This window comes from Mytilus californianus, unplaced genomic scaffold (assembly GCF_021869535.1).
Source record: "Mytilus californianus isolate M0D057914Y unplaced genomic scaffold, xbMytCali1.0.p SCAF_7, whole genome shotgun sequence".
NCBI classification, from domain to species: domain Eukaryota; kingdom Metazoa; phylum Mollusca; class Bivalvia; order Mytilida; family Mytilidae; genus Mytilus; species Mytilus californianus.
The window spans coordinates 49,692,011-49,703,249 of NW_026262723.1; positions in this window are offsets into that span (position 1 = coordinate 49,692,011).

Below are 11,239 nucleotides of genomic sequence, written 5' to 3' on the forward strand. Positions count from 1 at the left end.
TTTCAAATTGGTCTACATTAAGGTCCAAAGGGTCCAAAATTAAACTTAGTTTGATTTTAACAAAAATTGAATTCTTAGGGTTCTTTGATATGCTGAATCTAAACATGTATTTAGATTTTTGATTATGGGCCCAGTTTTCAAGTTGGTCCAAATCGGGGTCCAAAATTAAACTTTGTTTGATTTCAACAAAAATTGAATGTATGGGGTTCTTTGATATGCTGAATCTAACCATGTACTTAGATTTTTGATTTTTGGGCCCCGTTATCAACTTTGTCCACATTGAGGTCAAAAGGGTCCAAAATTAAACTTTGTTTGATTTCATCAAAAATTGAATTCTTGGGGTTCTTTGATATGCTGAATCTAACCATGTATTTAGATTTTGGATATTGGACCATAATAGGTGAATGTCCAATTTAAAATTTTTAAGTTCTTAGACCACATTCATTCTGTGTCAGAAACCTGTGCTGTGTCAAATATTTAATCACAATCCAAATGCAAAGCTGTATCAACCTTGAATGTTGTGTCCATACTTGCCCCAACTGTTCAGGGTTCGACCTCTGCGGTCGTATCAAGCTGCGCCCTGCGGAGCATTTTATTTTTTTATGTTAAACATGTAATATCACTTTTCATTCAATGTGTGTGTCCCCCCCCCCCCCCCCCCTGTTTCTTTACACTACAAACCAGTAAAAGTCTGAAATGGCCTATATCTGTACTCGACTGTACTGATTTTTACTCGACCAGTCTGAATTGGTCTGAAATTTACTTGATAATACTCGACTGTAGTCTGAACCGTACTTAACAGTCTGAACTTGTACTCGACCCTTACTCGACCAGTACTTAACCATTTTATACGTGTCTGAACCATGCTCGACCTAGTCTGAACCATGCTTGACCTAGTCTGAACCATACTCGACCTAGTCTGAACCATACTCGACCTAGTCTGAACCATACTCGACCAAGTCTTAACCAACCTAGACCTATTTTTTGTATCTATCTATTGTATTTCATCAATTTAGGAGCTGTTTTTAACAACAACTATTTCCCCTGGCTAGAAATTTGAACAACAATTTGAAATTAAAAATGTATTCAATATAGCATTGAAACCAAAATTTCACAATAAACATAATATAACTTCATCACCATATTCATCAACACTTATATACATACATATATTTCACCTTTAAAATAAAAATAAAACAAGCTGATCAAATAATCTCAAAACTGAATTGTGACTTATATTTTCAATGTTATTCAAATTTTTTTGAATGTTTCAGATATATTTTATGGTTACTGGACAATTTTCACCATTAACTTAAGCCTCGTATATAATGGTGTCAGTTGAGTTTAGTTAATAATGCAGTGAACATTTTTTTTATTAAAATATATATAAAATAGCATATAAAGCAACTTAATAAATTTAAAAAATGACACCTTTGTTTTGTTAAACCAAGAATTTAATATAATCCTGATAATAGAACTTCCATAGTAATCCTGTGATAAACTTTTAAAAAAGGAAATGTGTTCCAAAGTTACAGTAAAAATTTATTTCAATTACATTTAAATAATTTTTGTCAAAATTAAAGACATGGCATACAAGAAGCACTTTAATAAGGTTTAATTACCTCAGTACATGTGTGTTTTACAGGTAAAAAGAAAGCCCTATTTTTCTTAAACTCGTGTATTACTTATCTAATGAATTCAAAAGGCCTTGCGATTTAAGTTTCACAAGATGTTGCAATTTTGAATGAATGTTATTTAGAATTTAATACTCTCTGACCAGGTGTGATTTTTTTCATGAGTTTGCCCCAAGCAGGAGGTATTACTTTATACTTCACCACTAATCAGAAGAACAATTTTATTAATTTCTTTAATTTTTATCCCTTTTTGATATATTGTATATAATATATCCCAAATTATAATAAAAGATATATTTCTAAAATAAGGTTAAACAATTTCAGTGATTTTGTTGGCTGTTGTTACCTCATTAAAAAGATAATTATATAACTATTGTACATTTTTTGTATGTAACCATGAAACCTATATATGTAGTTTTTATCTAGAAAAAAAAACACATGCAAAACAAGAAGCACCTTAATAAGGTTTAATTACCCTCAGTATATGTGTGATTTTTAGGTAAAAGAAAATCTTTTTTTAACAAAACTCTAAAACTTTAAAAATTTAATATAATTAAATTATTATATAAGATAATTTGATTTAACTATCTCTATTCGATAAATCTGAGAATCATGTAAGAATGTAAAAATCTGTTTTTATAATATATCTTTATTTTATTGTGGCTGTTGTCATGTCAGTTAAAAAGAAATTTATTTTAACAGTTAAAATTTAGAAAAAGTAGAGGTTATTTGGTCAAATATGGTTCAGACTGGTCGAGTATTGTTCAGACCTTTGGTCGAGTATGGTTTAGACTGAAAAAAATAGGTCGAGTACAGGTCGAGAATGAGTTAAGACTGTTTCAGACTGGTCGAGTAATAGTTCAGACTATTTTCAATGGCAAAGATAAGGGTAAAGTACAAATCAGTACAGTCGAGTATGGTTAAGACTAGGGTCGAGTAAAGTCGAGTAAATTTCAGACCAATTCAGACTGGTCGAGTAAAAATCAGTACAGTCGAGTACAGACATAGGCCATTTCAGACTTTTACTGGTTTGTAGTGTTAATAAAACATGAATTTAATTGAAATCTAGAGACACATGATAGATTATCATGATAATGATTATAGAAAGCCATTTAAAACATTTTACCAAATACCTAAGGTTAGAATTTTATTGTGTGAACCATCAAATTTTAAGGTGGATTAATTGGTTTAAGTGACAGATTTCCTCTTACAATATTTTATAACCAGTTTAATTGCTTCAAATGAGGGATTTATGCCCATCTGTCCAAACTCATTAAACAAAAGTAATTAAGAACTTGAATCTGTCAAGACCTATTGTTATTGTAAAATGAATGAGTGTTCATTTGGTATAAATAAAACCAAATGAAGTGCAAATGTCAATCATTAAGCAACCCAACAAAAAGTAACTAAATAATAAGAACATACATTTCAAATATTAACATAAGTATACATAATTAAATGTTTAGAAAAACCTCATTTAACTCCATTCCCATTGTTAATTCAAAACGTAGAATGAGAGGAAAATATTTATTTGTTTGCATGTATATGTTCACGAATACGTAGTAATCTAAAGAAAAGGGAAAACGTAAGCATTTCATAATTGTGACTTTCAAGAAGAGGGGCGAAAGAATCCAGAGGGACAGTCAAACTCATAGATCGAAAACAAACCGACAACGCCATGGCTAAAAAAAATAAAAAGACAGACAGACAAATAATAGTACACAAGACACAACATAGAAAACTAAAGACTAAGCAACACGAACCCCACCAAAAACGGGGGGTGATCTCAGGTGCTCCGGAAGGGTAAACAGATCCTGCTCCACATGTGGTACCCGTCGTGTTGCTCATGTTATTACAAATCCGGTAAATAGTCTCATTCGGTAGGTCACATTTGTGGTGAAAAGGGAAGTGGATTGTAATAATGCTGAGTGTTTCTCGAGGGCCAAAATAATTTGTTATTGAATTTATTTATCAAGAGAGTTACATCAGAACTAAGAAAATATTAGATCTATAAGGATTTGTTTCATTACCATACAAACAGAAAATAATACGCATATTTACATACCAGGAGACAATTACAGATAATAAAACACCACCAATAAAAACCTTCAAAAAGTATGTTTACATTGTGGGACAACAATTAGCACAGGACAAAAATGCACACCATACACAACTACAGAGACAATATTGTTTGTATAAATAGCTCAGCTGTCTTATGTGGAACTCTGGTATTACTTTATGTTGTTTTATTATTACTTGATGATATTTTGTCTTTACTTAATATGGTTTTGACATTACGTAATGATGTTTTGATATTACACGATATGGTTTCGTATTGACTTGATATAGTTTTGTCATTACTCAATATGGTTTTGTCATTACTCGATGTGGTTTCACCATTATTTAATGTGGTTGTGTCATTAGTCAATGTGGTTTTAACATTACTTGATGTGAATGTGACTTAACGTTATGTGACCTTATGTAGTTGTTTCATTACATGATGTGGTTTTGTTATTTTGTAATGATGATTTGCCTATTCTTTATATGGTTTTAACATTACGTAATGATGTTTTAAAATTTGACGATTTTACACTACATGATGTGTTTGTTTCATTATTTGATGTGGTCCTGTCATTCTTTGATGTGGTTATCCCATTACTTGATGAGGTAAAATCACGTGACCAATTCGGAAAAAATCTGTTCTATTTTTAGATAGATTTCCATGTTGTATGTTCCTTGGATGAGTGCGGCCATCCATCGAATTAGAGTTCAAATTAAAGTTAGGGTTACTGTTTGAGTAGAACTTTGAGTTAGTCTCCTTTTCCGAATTCAAGTCATTATTAGAATTAAAGTTTTAGTTAGCATTGAGTTTCGAGTTGGACTTCAAGTTTGAGTCACATTTAAAGGTAGAGTTCTAGTTACACCATTCAATTTGAGTCACTTTTTGAGTTTGAGTAAGATTCGAATTTAAGTCTCATTTAGATTAATTAAGATTTTGAGTTGAAATTCGTGCTATCTTATACGAGTTCGTAATTAAATTTTCTATCGCGGAACAAGGACTTTTGCTCGGGATTCCGAAAAGAGGGCTCCGGGGTATGCGTACAAAAGATAAATAATGTTACAGTATACAAAACGCAACATAGAAGTTGAAATAAAGTTAGATGTGATGTGATTGACAATGAGACAACTATCCACCAGAGTTTAAATGCAGTGGATGTAAGAAATCATATATAGGCAACCGTACAGCCTTCAACACACCATATAGTCAGCTATAAAAGGCCACCATGCACCATGTGAAAAAATTCAAACGAAAAAACAAACGGTCTTATTTATATTTAAACAATCTACAAAAAAAAAATGACACACATTTATACAACGACAATAATTGAACTTCGTGCTCCTGACTTGGGGCAGGTACATAAAGAAAGTGCACGTGGCGGAGTTTAACATGTATGTGAGCGCTTAATCCTAACCTTACATCGGACTGTTACACTTGTGTAACAGCACAACACGAGAAAAAAATGTAAACTAGACAAAGTGATGCCCCGCACTCAACTCATTTAACCGCTTATACCCCAAAAATGACAAAAAAAAGTTCGATTATCTCCCAAAAGAGCAAAAGATAATAAAAATAGAAACCCTGACCACATGCACACCTTCAATATATGTACAAACAGCCAGCAGAGCGAAAACTTCCTAGCATTCAAACTGTAGGAGAAGTTATGCGGAATAACTATATACCCATAATGGGACGGACAGACGGACGGACGGACGGACAGGGGTAAAACAATACCCCCCCCCCCCCCCAACTTTCAGTTGCGGTGGCATACAAAACAGTGAAGGCACCCGCCGTGTTATTCGAGAAAGTACAAACCCAGTAATTTGGTTTTATTTGGTAGTTCACATTCAAGAAAAAGATGACGGTATTATGGTTACGACCACTGGAACATGTCCGTCGTCACATGTGAAACAGATATTCCAAAAAGTTTATTTTTCAATTAGTGCGAGGTAGATCAGGGAATTCAATTGATTACAAATAAAAGATTGATAATTGTATAAGTTCAAATGATCATTTACGCTAAAAAAAAATTCGGAGAATTCTTATTTTATAGTATTGATGCTTTGTCGCTAAGTCCGAGCCCCCTCCCCACGTTTCCCTGTAACTTTAGTGTGAGTTGATTTGAAGCGCTTCATTTGTTAACATTAAAGTTCAAGTCGTTTGATTTGTGTCGAGCCTGCGACATCAATGTAGCGGCAGTGAGACCCAACAAACCTATATTTCGTCGTCGATAGTGGCGTCGGCGTCTCTATCTCAATTCTTTTTTTATTTCTATTGAGTTTAACCTTTCATTATACATGTTACTAAACACGTATGCCATTATAATTTTGTACTTTTAGAATATCATACTGTATTTGTTTACCTCAACTATTGTATCTGTATTTATATTGTATGTTTCTCTGTAAACTTGTAATTAGTTTTTAGAGAATAAAGTATCTATCCATCTATCTATCTATCTATCTATAGATCGTTAGGTTTCTAGTTTTTTACATTTTTCATTTCGGGACCTTTTATAGCTTACTATAGGGTATGGGTTTTGCTTATTGTTGAAAACCATACAGTTTTGTTTTAGATAAATAAAACCGAATTAAACTGTTTTGACATGATAAATTTGTAAACCTCCATGAAGTGTTTTAAAACTTGTATAGGAGTATAGGAGTTATTCTTCAATTTCAAGAAAAAGCATCTACAGAAAAACATTTTTTTTAATTTTGTTTTTACCGATAAATATATAGATAAATGTACAGCCGATCAACATGACGCTTTTACACTTACAGCAGCAATATCAGGCGAAACATAGGGTTCCGTGGAATATTTTACAAATTTATTACAAAAATACTGCTTCCGTTTGAGAACTTAGGATAAAAAAAAACAAGACAAAGTGGTTTGGGGATATCCCAATTATGTAAGAAATACTGTAAACTTTTTAATACTTTTTTTCTTATTATTGTCTGCCGGTTACCTTTTTCATGCTTAATAACTCTGAACAACCACTCGAGCTTTAATTTGAACTTTAACTCAATGGATAGCGATACCCATCCAAAGCACATTAAACAAATGATATATTGAAATCTGTTTAAAAATAGAACATATTTTTTCCGAATTGGTCACGTGGTTTTACCTCATCAAGTAATGGGATAACCACATCAAAGAATGACAGGACCACATTAAATAATGAAACAAACACATCATGTAGTGTAAAATCGTCAAATTTTGAAATATCATTACGTAATGTTAAAACCATATAAAGAATAGGCAAATCATCATTACGAAATAACAAAACCACATCATGTAATGAAACAACTACATTAGGTCACATAACGTTAAGTCACATTCACATCAAGTAATGTTAAAACCACATTGACTAATGACACAACCACATTAAATAATGGTAAAACCACATCGAGTAATGACAAAACCATATTGAGTAATGACAAAACTATATCAAGTCAATACGAAACCATATCGTGTAATGTCGAAATATCATTAAGTAATGACTATTCCATATTGAGTTATATCAAAACATCATTACGTAATGTCAAAACCATATCAAGTAAAGACAAAATATCATCAAGTAATAATAAAACAACATAAAGTAATATCAGAGTTCCACATAAGACAGCTGAGGCGTTCCATAGTTACTTATATGCATTTAATCATAGGACCAAACTGTTATTGGTCAATACTTGATATTTATTTGCTTCTCTGATGTATTATGTCATGTTGTGTTATAGAAATGTATTTGTATTTATTGAACTGATAAGCATAATGTGCTTAAAGTAATAAAGAATTGAAATTGAAATTGAATGTAATATAAGTAATGTTTATACAAACAATATTTCCAGCCAACTTTGATAATTAATCTTTCCAGTAAACATGCGGACATCTTGGATACATTTAATTAACTTACACAGACCACATGCTACATCTTGAGATTAATTTCTCTGGAATTTGACACTTTAAAGTTACACTGCAAACTCACCAGGGGACATACTAATCTATTCTTAATCTGATACATATTACAATTATTCACTGTGTGTGATGAAAGGCAGAATAATTCCAGTCTCATAAAAATAATTACACTTTAATAAGTATATATAAACTGTCAGTCTCCTCCCACTAGATGATTGATGTACCCAAAATCTGTGTGTTAAGCCATATACATGGTCTTTGTGCAATCAGTTTCTTGGTTCAAAGCAGTCAAACTAAGTTCAATTTGACAGTTTTACAGTGCTAGAATTCAATTTAACCCCCACCAACCCCTTCTAAACACCTTCAATAATGTTCATGACATGAGGAACATCTCAGCTTTTACCAGTGATATTTTTTATTTCATTACTTGTTTTCCTTGAAGGAATTTTATCACTGGTCATTTCTAAAATTTCATTCATCCCCAAGCATTTCGGGGAAAATTTTATCAAATTTATTCCAGCGCCAGATTGATAGACCCTGCTACATACTACTTGTAATAGCACCACATGGGCTATCCCCCATGCAGACCTTGCACACCCCGGCTGCAGATGAGACGCCTAGTCGCATCCCCTTCGTGGAGACCCCTCGCTTCACATTCCCGGCTGGCGTATTGTCGGGCAGGCAGGTTCTTCCTCACACTACAGGTTGCAATTTGACTTGCTCGGCAGGAACTCCTAAATTCTTAATTATGCTGAGTATTTCTCAAGGGCCAAAATATTTTGTTATTGAATTTATTGTATTAATAAATATTATTCATTTGAAAGTTCTGTCTGCTTTGAGCCAGTATGATTTATTGGGACTATGTTTTGGTTTACACACAGATACCCCCTTTATCAATTATGCTAACATTTCATTATTAGGGAGTTGTTTTAGATCCATAACGCTAAATTTCACTGATGGTGAGTTTTATAAAATTTTGACTTGTTACAATTTACTTTTGACTTAAAACTCACCATTGGGGACTTTGTGGATTGTGATATTATATTTGAGCTTGGCTATCAAGAGAGTTACATCAGAACTAAGAAAATATTAGATCTATAAGGATTTGTTTCATTTGCATATTTACATACCAGGTTCAACCCACCATTTTTTTCTTAAAATGTCCTGTACCAAGTTAGGAAAATGGCCATTGTTATATTATAGTTCGTTTCTGTGTGTGTTACATTTTAATGTTGTGATTTTGTTGTGTCGTTGTTCTCCTCTTATATTTGATGCGTTTCCCTCAGTTTTAGTTTGTAACCCGGATTTGTTTTTATCTCTTTCGATTTACGAGTTTCGAACAGCGGTATACTACTGTTGCCTTTATTTACAGATAATAAAACACCACCAATAAAAACCTTCAAAAAGTATGTTTACATTGTGGGACAACAATTAACACAGGACAAAAATGTACACCATACACAACTACAAAGACGATATTGTTTGTATAAACTATGATTCAGTCCGGGGATGGAAACAATATCCGGACGTCTTTATTTTCGTTTTTCTCATAAAAAAACCAAACGAAATATTTATAAGCGAGGATGACAAATGCGACTATGTATGGTACCTATAGGACATAAAAGCATTATGATTGATTTAATGTGGAAGGAAGAGAAGCGACACACAAAATGAGGTCTTCTCATTTAATAGTATAGATACCTCACTCAGCATATCCTATGACAGTGTTGTCCAACAATTTTGTCAATTTAGGGACAATTTTGAAGCATCTTTTGAAGACCATGTGTTGAACTCTTTTCATGACTTAGTATGCTTTTGGATTGATATCTCATTGATATATACATGTATATATCAAATATATTTCATTCATATCAACATTATATAAATAGCACATAGCTGAGAGGGTGATAGAGCAGACTGTTACCCCGAGAAAACATTGTCAACTGAGGCGAAGCCAAGGTTGACAATGTCTTTTCGAGGGGTAACAATCTGCTCTATCACCCTCTCAGATATGTGTAATTTAATTTATTATACTGAATGTTCTGTTATTACTGTCTATTAAATTTCAAATTCAAAGTAATAAACTATCATCCGTATTTATTAAAGCGCACACTTGAGCAAGCGTCTCCGTGAAGGGTAATAGAGTATCTGCCATGGGATAGAGTAAGTTGTCTCCCTCATATTAACCAATCAAAATCTGGCATTTGGACATGAAGTATAATAATCTGTAATAGTATCCTAGTTTTCAATATTGTATGGATACAATGCACAACCACATGAAAGTTGGTAAAGTAAACATGGCACCACTTAGAACTGCTGTATTTCATTTCATAATAGATTTAATGAAATTATCACATAACAAAAAGACATGAAAGAACTGCATATTTATTTTCAATAAAATTGTTTTCTTACAACAAAATTAACAATGCCAGACAACAAAGAACACAGTCTTCTAAGCACAATATCAAAAGCACAGAAAAACTGCTGACTAATTAATTTGGTGGGAATAAGATGAAGTAATATACAGGGCATGTTAAAAATATACCAATGAATTTGCCATTTTTACTGTATCAAAATCTTTCAGAGCTCTTAAGCTTATTAAATTATTGACACCATAGCTATTAATTTGTTATTTTCACTTGTTTTATTCTTCTCTTTTCCAGTTAAAAATAAGCATTTATTTTAGAGACGCATTATTACAATTTTTTTTAAATTGATTTCAGAGATCCAAGTTCCATTTTCATTTATCAAACAATAATTCTAAAGTGTTATTTTCAAATTTTATGATAAAAATTCAATTGAAGAATCCTTAAAAAAAATCCCCCAAGATATACACCAACCTTTATACACATATTTTGGCAAATTTGCAGAATTTATATTCTAATTTCAATAACAGATATATCATGAAAAGCTGCCAAAATAAAAATTGCAAATACAACGCACATATACATTTTACATATAATGTTACAAGAGTTTTCTTCAGCTGTATTGTCATAGTAATAAAAAGTAAGTTTTCCAGAATTGGAAGTACTAAATTATTTGTATTCATGAATGGAAATTTTAAATTTCACTGAATATATTCCTTAATTCTAAGTAATATATTTTAACAGCTGTTTTCGTGAACCGTTATAAGATTGTTTTACCAAAACATCAGATATATCCTTATTAGTCATCTTTGGACACCTTTACATTTTTAGCAGATAAAACTTGACTCAGACCTACCACATGAGTATTATATGGTCTAAGGCCATGTAAGACTGAAAATTATTTTGGATCAATTTAGGCCGTAACACATATTTACATATAAAAATGCATACAGAAGCTATAAGAAATAGATATTTGTTACTTTTCGCTCATTTTTATGCTAAGATGTCATGATACAAGAAGTCTGAATGCAAAAGGACTCTTGCATTCAACTTTTTTGCAGACAGTATGGACTGATGGACATTTTCTTCACTTTTCAGTGCAAAACCTGCATGGAGTCTTAGTCTCAACAGGCATATATAATAATAAAAATTATATTTGAATCACTTAGTATCCTACAGAAGAAAATAAAGGTAGTATATGAAATGACTAAGGTGCACTTATCATTGTAAAGTGCATTTTTTTTAGTGAAATATTTATGATGGATTTC